The sequence below is a fragment of the Chionomys nivalis genome, chromosome 11, assembly GCF_950005125.1.
Source record: "Chionomys nivalis chromosome 11, mChiNiv1.1, whole genome shotgun sequence".
Classification (NCBI taxonomy): Eukaryota; Metazoa; Chordata; class Mammalia; order Rodentia; family Cricetidae; genus Chionomys; species Chionomys nivalis.
In genome coordinates, this window is record NC_080096.1 from 68195531 (window position 1) to 68212174 (window position 16644).

General features: G+C 37.7%; 1 protein-coding gene across 31 annotated transcripts in view; it reads left to right on the forward strand.

Annotated features, from left to right (window-relative positions):
• Positions 1–16644, forward strand: part of Ptprd (protein tyrosine phosphatase receptor type D) — a 2217081-nt gene that overhangs the window by 1689691 nt on the left and 510746 nt on the right. The window lies entirely within an intron of this gene.

Here is a 16644-nt window from a genome sequence, read left to right on the forward strand (position 1 = left end):
GTCCCCATTGCTCAAAAACTAGTCATAGCCTTTATACCCCCACTGTCTTGCAGTGTCCCGTTTCACTGCCCACCAATGAAAGGGTGTTCAACTGCAGGATAGAGAAAACAATAGCTTTGACATTCTCTGCACTTCATTAGGAGACATAGAATTAACAGGGAAAGGATAGGGCATGGGACAGAGAAGTATACCATAATAGGGATCTCATTCTTATAAGCATATTCTAAAATTTGGTGCAGAAGCTTGCCAGTGTAGAACAATTAAATATAAGGCTCTCATTACAACACTTATTTATTTAAATTAACTGAAAACATGAGCTCTGGCAGATGTACGCAGACTCAGAATAGAGCCTCTCATGTGTAAATAATATACTCTGCTTGATTTTTGAGGTTTTATGTAAACAAATTGCTGTTGCAAAATTCATTTGTGAGAATTCACCAGAGGGATATCTTCAGTAATGTGTGTTATAACGATGAATTCTAATAGAAATGACTCTAAAGACACAGAATTCTCAAGTTTTTAACCATCACAACCATGCATGGAATGCATATTTTCTTATGCCTTTTTGCCAACTAGTTATACCCCTAACATGATGAAAACAGACTACCTATACTAGACAATGAGCAGATCATGCTCAGAAAGTGAATCTGCATGTGTGTGAGTCTGTGTCTATGTTCCCATGTGGGAGAGTGTGCCTGAATGTGTGTGCAGAGCTCAGAGGTCAACCTCGACTGCCTTTCCTTATGTTCTGTTCATTTGGTTTTTTGAGACATGTCTCACTGGACTGGAACTACCAAGTAAACTAGGCTGACTGGCCAGTGAGCCCCAGGAGTCCCCATCTCTGTCTTTGCAGCACCAGGATTAAAGGAGACCGGCACTGTGCCCAGCCCTGTGTGTCCTGGATATCAAATTCCAGCCATCATGCCTGCAAGGCAAGTTGTCTGGTAACTTGAGCCATCTCCAAAGCTCCAGATAGTGTTGTGGTGCATTTCATTATTAGAATACACAGCATTAAGTTTCTTTTTGACTTCTTAAACAAAACTTGTTTTTGTTGGTTGTCCTCTCCCATCTACTCCCCAGCCCTTTGACTACTCACACTGTGTCCTTCTCAAAGCCAGGTTTCCACTTGCATGTCACACATGTACAACGCACTTCCGCCACAACTTCAAGACCCCCTTTTCCTCTAGTCTCCTTACTAGTCTAAAATCCTCTTTCCACAGTAATCCCCACTTATAAATATACACTCAGATATTATCTAATAGGATCTAAAACTGAGAGAGAACATTTGTTTTTCTTTTCTTGGTTTCTCTACTTCCTTAAATTTTTTTGTATGTCTCTGTGTGTGCATGTGTGTGTATGTGTTCATTTAGTAAAACACAATACTAGGTCCCCATCTCCCACCAAGGATATGTGACCTCTCAGTCATAGGCTGTTCAGTGAATTTGTAGTACCAGGCATATATTTCCTTCTACAGAGCAGGCTTCAAATCCAATCAGAAAGCACTTGCTTACCCTCCAAGACAGCAATGCCAGTATCATACCAGTGAAAGGCTAGTGTTCTAGCCAACAGGGAAGAGACTCCCAATTCATTTTTATATTAAATTTTTGTGTCCTGGAGCTGGTGTGTATGGTGTCTTCAACAACAGAACCTACCAACATAGTTCCAGTGAATAATCATATTATTCCAGTGAATAATCAAAGGCAATAATAATAGCTGGTATGGACTTTGTTTTGTTTAGAATCTTTAATATTTATTTACTCTATTTTAATATGTGTGAATGTTTTCCGTGTGTGTGTGTGTGTGTGTGTGCCCACTTCCTCAAGGGGTCCTAAGAGGGTATTAGAGGCCCTGGAACTGGAATCACAGATGGTTAAAAGACATCAAGCAGGGCAAAACTCATTTGTGGGAGCAGTAAGTACTTTTAACTTCTGAGCCATGTCTCCATCCCAAGCTTATGTTCTTTTAAACCTTCTGGAGCCACCATGGGGCCTCTGTGACCAAAAACTCTTAGAGAAGTATCCCACTCCTAAAACTGGGATATATGTTGAAAATGTATGGTTTTTGGATGGAGCATGCAGAATATCTCAATTTATTCAAACTCCTTTGAAAAAATAAATATTCTAATTAGTTTATAATATTAAAAACTAGTTTATAAATTATAATTAATTAATGGTCTCTATACCATGTCCTAGTGGCTTCTCTACTGATGCTATAAACATCATCACAAAGGCAAGTTAGGGAGGGAAGGGTTTAATTTATCTTATACTTCCAAGTAATAGTTCATCATGAAGAGGAATCGGGGAGAAACTCAAGGCAGGAATCTGGAGGCACTAACTGAAGCAGAGGCCATGGAGCAGTGCTGCTTCAGGATTTGCTTGCCATGACTTGCTCAGTCAGATTTCTTATATAACCTAGAACTACCTGCCAAAGGGATGGCACTGCCCACAATGGCCTTCACATAGCAAGAAAATGCTCCCACAGGCTTGCCTACATTCCGGTCTGATGGACACATTCCCACACTTTTCAGGTGACTCTAGTTTGTGTGAAGTCAACAAAAACTAGACAGCATGATGTGCTTTTTGAAAATACATTTTTAGTCTTTGTTAATTCTGTTCCCTTTCCTTGTTTACTTTTTGTCATTGTTTTTGTTTTTCTGTTTTTGTTTTTTTTCCCCACCCATTTAAATATCCCCAGGCCTGTGATTTTATTCTTCTTAGCCTGGAGCACCCCGTGTTATATAATAATTTCTAATCTCATTCATTTTCCTGGTAATTTCATTTTATCTTTGTTACCTGTGGAATAAAATTCCATTGCATATATGTACATGTTTTCGTTATCCACTCAGCAGTTAATGGATATCTAGGCTGTTCCCATATCCCTGTGATTGTAAATCTGAATGTTCAAACACCTCTGTGGTAGAATCCAGAGCCCCTGGGGTATGAGCCCAGAGAATTCTATTTTTAATTTCCTGAGAAACCAACAAAATGTCTCCACAGAGGTTGCTGTAGTTCACATGCCCACCACCAGTTAATGCTAGTTTCTCTTTCCTGTCCTCATCGGCGTTTGCCATTGTCTGCTTTCTTGAGAATAATCATTCTGACTGGAATGAGAGAGAATTTCAAAATAGCTTGAATTTGCATCTTCCTCCTTGAAAAGGATGTTGAACACATTTTTAAACTACTAATTGGTCATTAGAATTTCTTCTTTTGCAAATTGTTCACTTCATTAGTCCATTTGTTGACTGGTAGCATTTTCGGTTTTGTTGTTGTTGTGTGTGTGTGTGTTTCTCTTTTTTCTTTCTTTCTTTTTGTTTTTCTTCTTTCCTCTCTTTTTCCTTTGGTGTTTGTTTTTGCAAATGTTTTTATATTCTAGATATTATCAACTTGCCTGGAAAATAACCAGCAAAGAGTTTCATTCCACAACATAGATTGTCTATTCGCTCTCCTGAGAGTTTTCTTTTTTGTATAAAAAACTTTTAGTTGTATGTAGTCTCATTTGTTAATTATTCAAACTGCTTTCTGTGCTACTAGGTTCTTTCTCAGAACATTCTTGCTTATCCTTACGTCCTGAAGCAATTTCTCTTCCTTTCCTCTAACATCTCAGTGTTTCCTTAGCTAGATCAGAAGACAAAAGAAAAATATAAAATGGGTAAAAATCAGAAAAAGTTAGATGTCTTTGGCTAGATGACATGATTCTATACTTACAAAACCCTACAGATTCTAGGAGGAATCTCTATATCTAGTTTTAAAAAATGCAGTAAAATTGCAGGATATAATATCCACATACAAAAATTAGCAGCTTTCATATACATCAACAGCCAACCTGTTGAGAAAGAAATTAGGAAACCTATATCCAATTCATATTAGCACCCTCCCCCAATGTAATAAAATAGCTAGGAATAGACCTAACGAAGGAAATGAAATACCCCTATAATAAAATTTTAAGACACTGAAAAAGAAATTAAAAAAGACCTAGACTTTGTAAAGACCTTCCATCCTTCTGTACTGACCACATTATCATTGTAGAAGTAGTTACATTACCAAAACAAGTCTACAAATTCAGTACAATTCCTAGCAAAATTCCGAAGTCACTCTTCTCAGGGAGACATAGAAACACAAAAGAAAAGTCAAATGCAGTCCTAGCAGGCGGAGCACAGCTGGAGGTATCCCAACAGAGCAGCATATGGTCTTAACCACTGTGACATCTTTCTAGCTTGTGCCCTTTTTATTTTATTTTATTTTGCTTTCTTTCATTTTTGAGATGGAGTTTCTCTGGGTAGCCTTGGCTATCTAGGAACTCACTCTGTAGACCAGGATGGACTTGAACTTAGAGATTTCTCTGCCCCTGTCTCCCAAGTGCTGGAATTAAAGGCATGCACCACTACTGCCCTGCTGTCCTTTTGTTTTAATAAAAAAATGTTCTCCTTCAGTTTAATGGCTTTATTGGATAATAATTCACATACAATAAAAGCAAACCATTATGATCTGATGTACTTTGAACCAATCACCACTATCAAAGTTTCTATTTTCAATTATTTTCCATTTCTTACACTACTTCCTTAACCCACCCTTTAAAATGATGCGGCAGTAATAGACATTTCTGTTGGTTCTCAATCCTTGAGGATAAATGATAGTTTTTACCATAAATATTATGCTAGCTGTAGATTCTCTTTTGAAATTTCCCTGTCAGTATGAAGAAGCTGTCTTTGACTAGTTGGTTGAATTTTCTTGAATGGATAATAAAAATGTGATATATTACATGATGACATATTATTCAGAAATTATGAAAAATAAAATTAGGAAACGTGGGTAAATGATTCAAGTTGTAAACAATTATTCTGGGTGAGGTAATCTAGAAAAACAAAGCTCATGTTTTCTCTCATCTATGGATGTTAGTTTTGAATCTTTAAACATGTCTGTGTTTCATATAGATTACTCATAGATGCCAGGAAACTAGTAAGAAGCCATGTGTCGGGGGGAGTGACTTTTGAGGAATAAGAAATAGAAGAGGTTGATATAACGGACTGAATGGGAATAGTAGAAGCTTCCTAAAATACTTACACATATAAAAAGAGTTAAATGGAATGATCCTATCATGAGTAACCTATGCTCAATAACTCAAACTAACAAAAAGCCCAGTGCCAAGAGTAGATTACCTTTTTTGGAGTTTTTGGCCAGTGATTGCCCTTAAGCCAGTAAGCTATAAAGGCTATTGCTATTGATCTTTTTATCATTCATAAAATGAAACACTGAAACCCTATTGCTGAAGATACCACATACTTAGTCATAGATCATAAAGAAATTAAACTTGAAGTTTCATTCAAACTGATTAGCTTTTATGGGGATAGAAGGTGCTATGTATGCTACCAGAGGAGAAAATAATCACCAGTATTACCCATCTGTGAACTCTGAACTCCAACAATGACTTGTGCTGTAACATATTCCCACTGATGCAATAGTGGCAGTGGCAGGATTGTTGTGGGAGTAACCAACCACTTTCTGGTCATATTATGGCCCATTTTACAATTGCCCTTACATGTGATATCTATTCCACAACCCCTCCTCACAAATCTTAGGAATCATGTAGAAAAGAGGGCAGAAAGATTCTACAAGCAAAATCCCAGCATGGCTATAGACATGTGCAAAAAACTGAGAAACTATTGGCAACTGGTAGCTGCCAGAAGCCGTAGATCAACTTCTTTAAGGGTATATCCACTGATTGGTTAACCATGCTCTAGTAGATGTAGGCAGCACAAACTGTAGTTGATTAGTATGAAAAAGAAGGGGCTGGAGTAGGTGATGGGTTTGTGCTAAATATGATGACCATGTGAGGTTGCCCTGGTTTTCCTGTCCAGTTTTGTTAAGCCAAGGGATCTGGATTAAATCAACCCTGTATGCTTAAATTAAGTTTCACTTGTTAGCTATATCATCCATTGTTATGTGGGTGAGTTTTGGTTGTTACTGATTTTTCAAAACGCATTGAGTCTAGGGGCTAGTAAGGTAGTTCAGCAGGCACCTGCCAGAAGCCTGAGAAACCTGCATGTAACACATAAGACCATCCTAGAATGAGTTGCAGGTGTTATCACTTTCTCAAAGAGTCTGTACAAAAAGAACCCAGTGGTGCAGTACAGCACTGGGATTCTCTGCATGGGGACATTCGGTTCCTGTTCTTGGGTCACTTGTGGCCTTATGCATATTTCTTGAAGTTTGCCTTTTTTTTTGGAAGGCAGTTTTGTTTTAACTGTGATTCAAATTGTATAATTTTTTCTTATATTCATATTTACATACTATATTTATATAGCCATATATAGTAACTGTATTCAAAAAAGTCTCATTTGTTCTTAAAATAAATATCCAAATTATCTACTAAGAATGAAGATTTCATTATAAAATATTTCTTAAAAATAATGCATTTACTGGTGAGCTACAATAATTATAATGCTAATATAAAAATCTGTCAATTGATGATTACTTATGTTTTATTATTATGTCATAACTTTACATCATTTCTTCCTTTAACCCCATCAGATGGGTAAGGAAACTGAGCTCTATAAAGACAGAGTAACTTCCAAAGTTACACTGCTAGACAATAATTACTGAATAATAATTATTATGCAATTGATAGTAATTTAATAATTACTTGATAATTTATTAATTATGTGGCTATTTATTAATTAGTAGTCTAATTTAATGATTAATGCCTTGTCAACAGTACAGTCTATTCTTAATTTATTCAAATAAGCTGTAAAAGGCTTATTGGATGACATAAAGTAGTTACAGGTACTAAACCAGAAAGTTCATTGTCCCTTAATCTCTCTAACTTTTAAAGTTCTATAAGTCATGATTTTGAAGAAAAGAAATGTTAGTTTTAAGGTCATTTCAAAGTAAGAAAACCATCATCAGGTCAGGAAAAAGAAGCCCACATCATGGGTCTTTGAAGTGTTTAATTCAGGTTCAGTCTGCATTTGCTGCATTCAGGAAATGTATTCCATGTGTTTCTGCAAGTTGAACACTGATTTATTCACATATATGAAAACTAAATATGACTAAAGTATGTACACTTAAAACTAAACTGGAACACATGAAGTCTGAACACTACAAATAACAGTATCCTACACTAATATTTATTTCTACTTCAAATGCATATAACAAATTAGTGGTATTGACAGTTTCCTTGGGAGTCACTGTGAAGGAATCTGTTGGACTGTACAGTACCCCTTGCCAAAATGAATTTTCCTGGGCTAGCCCAGGAAGGAAGAAGGGTGGGCTTGTTCTTCATTCCCTGAGACATGCTCTTGGTCCACCTTTATCCTTCTTACACACTGAAAGAAAATGAAGTATACCTGAGACTTAAAATGAAGACAAGAAGAACTTCAGAGGGCAAACAGAGAGAGAGAGAGAGAGCTGTGAAAGTCAAGGTTTACATATACCTGTGAACACAGGAACAAAAAATAACATCACTACTTTATTGAAACTGCTTTGCTTTCGTTTTTGTTATTGTTTGATGACTATGTTCCTTTCTTCTTTCTTTCTTTCTTTCTTTCTTTCTTTCTTTCTTTTTTCCTTCCTTCCTTCCTTCCTTCCCTCCCTCCCTCTCTCCTTCCTTCCTTCTTTTTATTTTTTTTCTTTTTTGGTCTATTCATGATTCTAATTGATTGTGTCAGTTAAGTCTTGAAGAGTTTTTCTTTTAATTCTGGCCTTATTTTCTGATAATTTTTGCCAAGTTTAAATTTTACAATTTCAGCCAATTTTAATGTATATGTCTTCCAAAAAATATGTTCAAATGTTCTCACTTTGGTGGGAAAAAATATGTGTGTTTATATATCTGAGAGAATTTACCTCAAACTTAAGAAAATGTATATTGCACATTTATAATCAAATGTGGTACTTTCCCGAGGAGTACATTTATTCATTTAGTAAAGTGATCACAATAACAAACATTTATTTTGAAAACAATGTTTATTTTTAATGAATTTATTTATGTGTACCCATGCATGTCTCTATGCACTCTTGCATGCGTGCATTCAAATACCCATGGAGACCAGAAGAAGCGTGTCAGCCTTGGCTACCTAGGAAGTCTTGTCAACATAGACAATGTGAGACCTTCTCTCAAATAGCAAATCATCTTGACTCAGTCGGTAAAGTGTTTGCTACACAAGCATTAGGATATGAATTCAGATCTTTGTCTCTCATGTAAAAGCCAATCTGTAGCATGGAATGGATATCTACTCTATCTGGAGTAGTCAGCTGCATACTCTATGACAAACCCTACATCAGAAAATCAAATGGAGGGGCATATAGGAATATACCTCAGGGAGAAACAAAACAAAGAAAATATTATTTGGAAACTCACTTGGTTTTCTAAGTCACCAAGACTTACCAGGTTTGCCCCTCTGGGAAGCATGTAATCTGTGGCAATGCTTATTAAACCTTAAAGTGTGTGCAAACCACACAGGCCTTACTGGAAAGATAGATTCTGGTTCAAAAGGATTCGGTTTCTAGGACGCCTTCATAACAACTTTCACTGTGTTGCTGATACTCTACCACCCCCACTCCCAATAACAGGAGTTTTCTAACACTCAGGGTCACAAACACTCTCTTAGAAATTCGGGTGGAAGTTAAGTGAGGTTGAAAGTAGGAATACATCAAGGAACAGGTTTTATGTGTAGAGTATAATAATATAAAGGCTTAATTAACAGCATGGAAAATGTGGATGGAAATGGTGTATGTGATGTGTGCGTATGGTGCACATATGTACATCTGATGTATGTGTTACATGTGTGTGGTATACATGTGTGTGCATGTTTTGTTTGTAATATGACATGTATGGTGTATGTATGTTGTATGGAAATCTGTGTGAATTGTATTGCGGTGTGTGTGGAGTAGATGAGTGTGTAATATGTGTCTATACACTCTGGGTGGTGTTTGTGTATATGTGTATGTGTGTGATGTCTGTGTGTTTTGTGTGCAGTGTGCAATGATGTGTGTATTTTATGTGGCATGTGTATACTCTGTATGTGGTGTTTGTGTATATGCTTATGTACGTGTGTACTCTCTATGTAAGTTTGTGTGTATGTATATGTATGTCATTTGTGTGTGTGCTATGTGTGTAATGTCCATGTGTAAAGACTAAGTGAGAGGAAAGTTTTCTGCATCACTAATTCTGATTATTTCTCAAATAAGATTACTGAGTTTTACATGTGTTCTCAGGATAGTTGGTGTGATGCAGGAGAGTGGGGTACTTGTGCCTGTGTTCCTAACTACCAACTAAGAGAAAGATGTTCTAATCTTACCTTGAACTTGCAAAGGACTTTGAAGAAGATAAGGGGAATTATAGAGCGAAGAAAGCAGCAGGGTAAAGGAGAGTGTGATTAATTGAAATAGTGAGGAAGCTAGTACAACTCTGAAAAATTGTGAAAATCTGTTTTCTGAATGAAGATGCACTAGGTGCAACTTGGTAATTATGAATAACCTGAGAAGCTAAGGGCTGAGCGGTGAGACCCAGCAGACCCATGATTCAGCCCCACCAATTCTGTTGATGAAGCTTAGAACAGTCACTGAACGGTCAGGGAGCATTCTCTACTTGCTTTGGGTCTCTGAGGTGGAGACAAACATGGTCCCTCTCTATATCACAGGAGGCTATTGTGAGCCACTACACCTATGACAAATGTGTGAATGAACATCCCTTCATATGCTGTCATATACTGCATGTTTTATACTGTCAAGATTTGTGAGTAGGGTTCTTTTCAATGTCATCATTGGGGAAAAAGCAATTTCACCATCAACTGCCTTTTCTTTCTTCTGAAAAATTTCCTAGTTTTTTTAGGATATCTTTCTGAATTTGGTCCCTATGGATTCCCATCTGTTTTGGCACTCTGGGATTTATGCAGAGCTAGTGCGAATTGGTGAGGCCAGGATAATCACAAATACTTCTACCTCATTGGTTTTTTGCTTTGTTCTTGTGCTTTCTTTATATGTTATTTCCCCTTTGCATGATTCTTCCCCCCATTCTACCTTCTTTTCTTTTTCCAGACCACATTTTATAACTTGATAAAGCCCACTAATGTCAAGAGTGTCAATTGTTATTTATCTTGTGCTCATTGACTTACATGAGGGCAAACTCTGTTTTGTTTTGTTTTTTAAATGAAAGTCAGAGTAGCAAGAAGTTGTACACAGCAGCCAGCTTTAGCTTTGAGGGACAAAAAGATTTCTGTGAGTTCAAGACCAGCCTGGTCTACATGAGTTCCAGCCAGAAAGGGCTACAGAGTGATCTATGTCATGAAAGAAAAAGAAAAAAAATGAGAAGGGAGGGAAGGGAAGAGGGAAGGAAAATCTTAGACAAGATTTTTAAAAAGAAGTTTAAAAAAATTCTAAAAAATGTTCAAGTGTATTTGAAATAATTTGTGTTTTTCATAAAGATTTGTGTTTATAAAAGCTTTTATTTCCTCTTACTCTAAACACTTCACAAGTGTTTGTTGCTCTTAGATGCTCTTAGATGTCTAGACTTCAACACGATGATATTCGTTGTCTAAGGCCGAATGCCAAGCTCACCCACAAGGACAGGAAAACATGCACACACTGGCATCTGGTGGGAATTAGTAGTCCCCTCTGTGACGCATCGCAAATGGGAGTGAAAGGAGACGTGCTCGCTTGTGTGGGCCCCAAGCATCTCCTCAAGTCTAAACACAGGCCGTCTCCTGTAGACTCGCTCTGAGCACCCAGCCCCAACTTGGTCCAGCCATGGAGCAGCCACCATATGCAGAACAGGGAAAATCAAATATAAACAACGTGGACTGCGAGCACAGCACCACCTCACTCGGAAGGCAGGATTTACAGCGTAGCTCTGGCTGTCCTGGAACTCACAGAGATCTGCCTGCATCTGCCTCCCGAGTGCTGGAATTAATGGTGTGCGCCACTGTGTCCAGCTTACAAGCATTATTTTTTCCAGCGAATTTATGATTTAGAACCTGGAAGCCACATCTGGGTATCGCCTGTTGCTGCTGTCTAGCTACACTTAGGATGGGGGTGCGTTTGCTTGAAGAACAGCACAGAGACGTGAAAGCCCAGCCTTTTAGGTTGAATTGAGGGATGTCCTGAATTAATGTTGGAGAACACAGTCAATTTGTAAATTACAGATGTCCAGAGTTCCTTATTTCCAACTGCCTCTCCATAGAGAGGGCAGACTACCATCAGTAAGAAAGTGCCACAAGCTAATGGAAGCTCCGCTGAGGTCAAGGTTCAGGATGGTAATCCTGGTGGTCCAGGGCAACATTTCCTTAATGCATGCACAGGACTCCAGGAAGTCTGATTAGCAGATATCGTAATCCAGTCCTCCAGTCTCTCCGCAGCTTTCCTAACGACAGGAAGATGAAATGCCATGGCATAAACAATCACGAGGGAGACATTTGACAGGCAGGCCACTGAAGCAGATAACACAGAACAGGAATTTTCATAGCCATTGTCACTGATGCCCTGTTTTACACCGTGTCCTTGCTGACCTGGATCTCACCTCATATCTGCTTTTCTCAGTGAATTGATTGTAGCATGAAAGTAGTCCTCATTTTTTAAAAGTTTCTTCTTAAAAAGTGAAAAATCAAGAAATCAGTTCCCTCCTCCCCAGGCCCATTCACAAATACCTTGCCTATCTCCTGTATGTAAATCTATATTCGGTTTAACAGAAATAGTTTATATGTGTCATAGGATGAGGGGCTTATCTCATTTCCAAGAATTTGAAACGATCCCATCAATAATTATCTTCCCCGCCTTATGTAGTGATGTTTGAAATGTTGAAGGTATCTGACATAGAGATCTAACTCTCATCCAGCTTTTATCTTTCCTGTAATTTTGAAAGAAATTCTGTATGTTTCAAAATGAATACTTTTCGTAACACACTATATTTTACCCAATTCAAACAGTGTAAAATAGAGAATCTAAATTTCCATTGTTGTCCTATAAATAGATGTCCAGAAAAGAACAGAGAATTGTTTAGGAGCAGAGAATAGCCAGGCCACCTGTGACAGGGTCAGGCTGTCCCTTGGTTTTCTTTGCTGCCATCTGTAACTGGTTGCCTTTACCTTCCCTCTTTGCTACTAGACAAAGGAGAGTTCTGGGGCTCTTATTCCATTAACCGTTCTCAAATAAAAACACAAGGCACCCGGAGGCAACATGTTCTCATGGAAAAGATAAAGTGAATTCATGTGGTACAGACCACACTAAAGAACTAAAGTAATGTCTATAAGACTGACGGTAGATGAGTAGATAGTAGATGTGAAATGAGAGTGTAGTGCAGGAGGTGGATTCATGGGGAAGAACGGAGGACAACTGATAATGGCCACAATTTTTGCCAAAGAAGTCCAGCTTTTCCCTGAATGTGGATCACATACTTTTTGTTTATGTAGCATTTTACAGTTTACAAATTGTATCTCTCATATTATTGCTTTCCACTAGGAATATATTGTTATAAGGAATTGGATCTCTCAGCTGTTGTTTGTTCTCGGTCTCATTGATAAAGGAATTTTAAAAGAGACGCAGAAGGAAGCTTAAGGAAGATTTTATTGATAGAAAAACAATACATCAGAAAAGATGAAAATTGCAGTTGGCACCTGGAAGGGGAAGAAAGTCATGTTTAGTTGAGACCAGCAAGCAGCTGCAGAAAGGGAAGAGCATCAGAGAAACGGTGAGAGAGCACAGTGTCTGGAAAGCAGGTTTAGGTATTGGCTGTTTTCAGGAAGAGGTGTAGAATGAAGGGAAAGGAAAAGTCACCATTTTTAAGTTGTAGCTTTTGAAAATGGACAAGCATAGCTGTGAAAATCCATAAATATTTGGCCCAAAGGTGGACTTTCTAGGGGAAAATACTTTATCTCATGCCATTAGCAGGTCCTTGGATAGACCAGTTTTCCTTACGGGTGGTCTAGTAGCCAGGTAACTTTGAGCTCCAGTTGGATTAACTCTTTGATTTATGTTTAAAAACCACTTATGAGTATTCACTTACATGTGATAATTGTCTTTCTGGGTAGGGGTTACCTCACTCAAAATGATGTTTTCTTTATGCCTGCAAAATTCAAGATGCCATTATTTTTTCTTGCTTTGTAGTACTTCATTGTATAAATATACCACATTTTCCTTATCCATTCTTCAGTCGAGGGCATTTAGATTGTTTCCAGGTTCTGGCTATGAAAAACAATGCTGCTATGAACATAGTTGAACACATGTATTTATGGCACGATTGAGCATCCTTTGGATATATACCCTAAAGTGGTATTACTGCGTCTTGAGGAAGGTTGTTTTCTAATTTTCTGAGAAATCTCCATACTGACATCCAAAGGGACTGTACCAGCTTGCAGTCCCACCAGAAATACAGAAGTGTTTCCTTTACCCCACAACTTCTCCAGCATAAGTTGTCATCAATGTTTTTCATCTTAGCCATTCTTACAGGTATAAGAGGGAATCTCAGAGTTGTTTTGATTTGCATTTCTCTGGTGACTAAGGATGTTGAACATTTCCTTAAGTGTCTTTCAGCCATTTTAGCAGTTGGATAAACTCTTAAGGGAAAACAGCATCAAATCAGATCCAACCTCTAAAATGATCAGGATGTCTTGACTCATTGCAGGGCCAGAAATAGAACTCAGAATCTTTTTTTTGGACAATGACAAAAAGCTTTCCTTGGGCCTCAACAAAACCCAGATACATTTACCTTTTCATGTTGTCCTTTGAATCTTAACTGTGATGCTTTCTTTCTAGTGGGACCAGGGAAACGGAACAATTATTGTTCTCGCAGAGGACCTAGGTTCAGTTCCCAGCACCCATATGGTAGCTCACAATCTTCTGTACCTCCAGTTCCAAAGAATTCAACAACCTCTTCTGGCCTCTGTGCACACCAGGCATTCATGAGGTAAATATACATAGAAACAGACAAACACTAATATACAAAAATATATCTTTAAATATATACACATGTATACATATATACATGGTGCGGGACAATTCTGTATTCTGTCAATTATGTTTCAAATACATGCTGATTGGCCAGTATCCAGGAAGGAAGTATGGACAGGACAACCAGACAGGAAGTAGAGGTGGGTCAATGAGAACAGGAAAATTCTGGGAAGGAGGAAGCCAATTCCTCCACAGTCCTATCCAGACACTGAAGAAACAGGATGTGACCTGCCCCACAGAAAAAGGTACCAAGCCATGTGGCTAACATATAATAGAATAATGGGCTAATATAAGTTATAAGCATTAATAAGAAGCCTGAGCTAATAGGCCAATCAGTTTATAACTTATGGAGACCTCTGTGTGATTTTCTTTGGGGCTAAATGGCTGCGGGAACTGGGCAGGACAGAAACCTCAACAGGCAGGCCCTCATGTTACATATACATACACATATAAGTATGTATGTATATGTATACACACATAGGAAAGTTTTGTACCAAAACCAAACTACATATAATAGATAAAGAACAGGAAATCTAATATTTTCTCATCTAACTCAACATTCTTCCCATCAGTATGCACCTTCACTAATTGTTGACCTTTCAAGCAATTTACAGAAGAATCTCTTTTCTTCTGGCCAAGCCTCTTCAACAGGGCTCCTTTAAGACACTGCTCAGACAAATGCTGAGGTCATCTGTCTCACTAAGAAACTCATTTCTGTATTTTCTGTAGGTGCTACAGCTCTCTAGACAAAGGATTCTTTGGGGCCAATCTTAAATCTCTAAGGCCAGCTGCAAACCCTTTGTATGCTCAGTGTCTGCTTTTTAGGAAGTATTTTTTTAATCCCTTGTGCTGGCACAGTTGCTTTCCTACCCAAACCCAAGATCAGTTCATACTAAAACTTCCTAAGTGCTGTAAGCGAAAAGAATCTATCTGTAGTGAATTTTTCTAATTCCTATTCTGTCCTTTTGTCCATTAGTCTACATGAACCTGGAGAAGAGGATCCATAGCCTCTGCTCATCTAACAGTCTCAATAGGTAGCCATGGATGTTTAAAAAATAGCTCTGAATTTGGCAGAGTGAGACCTCTGTTTACTACCTTAAAGTGAAATAGCAATGTCAATAAATTTATAATAAAAATTGACTGTCAGTAGAAATGATTAAACCTCATATGTTGAAACTTCTCCTGTGAAAAATCATTTTTAAAAAATTTGTTTAGAAATTGGCAGCCAACAATGGTCACACACACTTATAATACCAACACTCAGGAGTAGAAACAGGTATATAAGAAATTCGAGGCCCACTTGAGTTACATGAGAACTTGTTCATATTTTTTCTTTTAAAATTTTTAGACAACATATTTTGATCATATTATTTTCCATTTCACACCTCTCTACCTACTCAGCTTCACATAATTTCTCTCTCAAAAATATGCAAACAAACAAACAGGAAAAAGACCAAGAGAGACTTAAGAGCCAGAAGATCAGGAAGTTTGCTTTAAGGTGGTGTCTCCTAGTAATGTCAGAAGCTACATCCATGAAATTTCATCATCACAACAGCCTAAACATGAGCTGAACATGGATAACAACAATGTGCATATGCCAAAACAGACAGGGAAAATACCATAAGGCTTTAATTCTGCAAAAAGAGCTATAGACAACTGAGGACTGTAGAGATTGGGAGAAATAGTCTTCCCAAGGGAAGAGCACAATTGGTTATCCAATACCAATTGGTCAGCCCTGAAGACAAGCATATAACCAACATTATGCAGACAGAGCAGAATATATGTAGGAATATATGCACATATATTTACACTTATATGCTTATAACAGCAACTAATGAAAACAGAGGTCCACAATTTGAAATGAGATGTGCAGGAGAGTTCAGAGGAAGGAAAAATAGGCTAAAAAACAAAAACCTACAGTAAAATACTTTTGAAAAAACCCAAAATCCCAAATATTGAAAACAAATAAAGTAAAACAAGAAAGAAAATCAGGAAAAAGCAAAAGCCCATAAAGCACACACACAAAACCACAGAGTTTTTTTGTGCTGCTCAGCTACTCTTGGGTATGGGTCGTGCCCTGGAGTTGGTTACTATAGCCAGTGAAACTCCGCCAGAGATAACTGATTTTCCCTTTGCCAGCAAGTATCAATTGCAAATAACTATAATGTCTCAGGAATGGAATTTGTATCCACTTCCCTTCTCAATGCTAGGATTTTTGTTTGGTTGAAAACTTCAGGTCTTGGGTATGCTATCACTATCTCTGTGTGTTCATATGTGCCACATTCTCTCTCGCTTTGTCTGAAAGAAAGTCTTTCCTTAAGATCATGCAGCTCTCTGACCCTTACAATCTTTCTGCCTCCTCTTTGGCATAGATTCCTGGGCTTTGAGGGGAAGGGTTTATTATTTAAGAATGAATGCTCCAAAGTTTCACTGTCTGCACATTGTCCTTTTCTGAATTTCTTTGTTAATTCCCATCTACTGCATGAAGAAATGTCTCCAATGAGTGTTAAGCAATGTAGAGTTAGTTTCATTCCTGTGTCCCTCAAGAAAATAATAATAGTAGGTTATAAGCCTATGGGAAACCTATTTTAGTTTCAGGTTTTTGGATACTTTAGCATTATCAAGTACTAGCTCCATCTCATTGGCCTTAAATACAATTAAAAATTGTTGGTTACTGCTGTAAGTTTTTTTAATGCTAATGTATTAATAT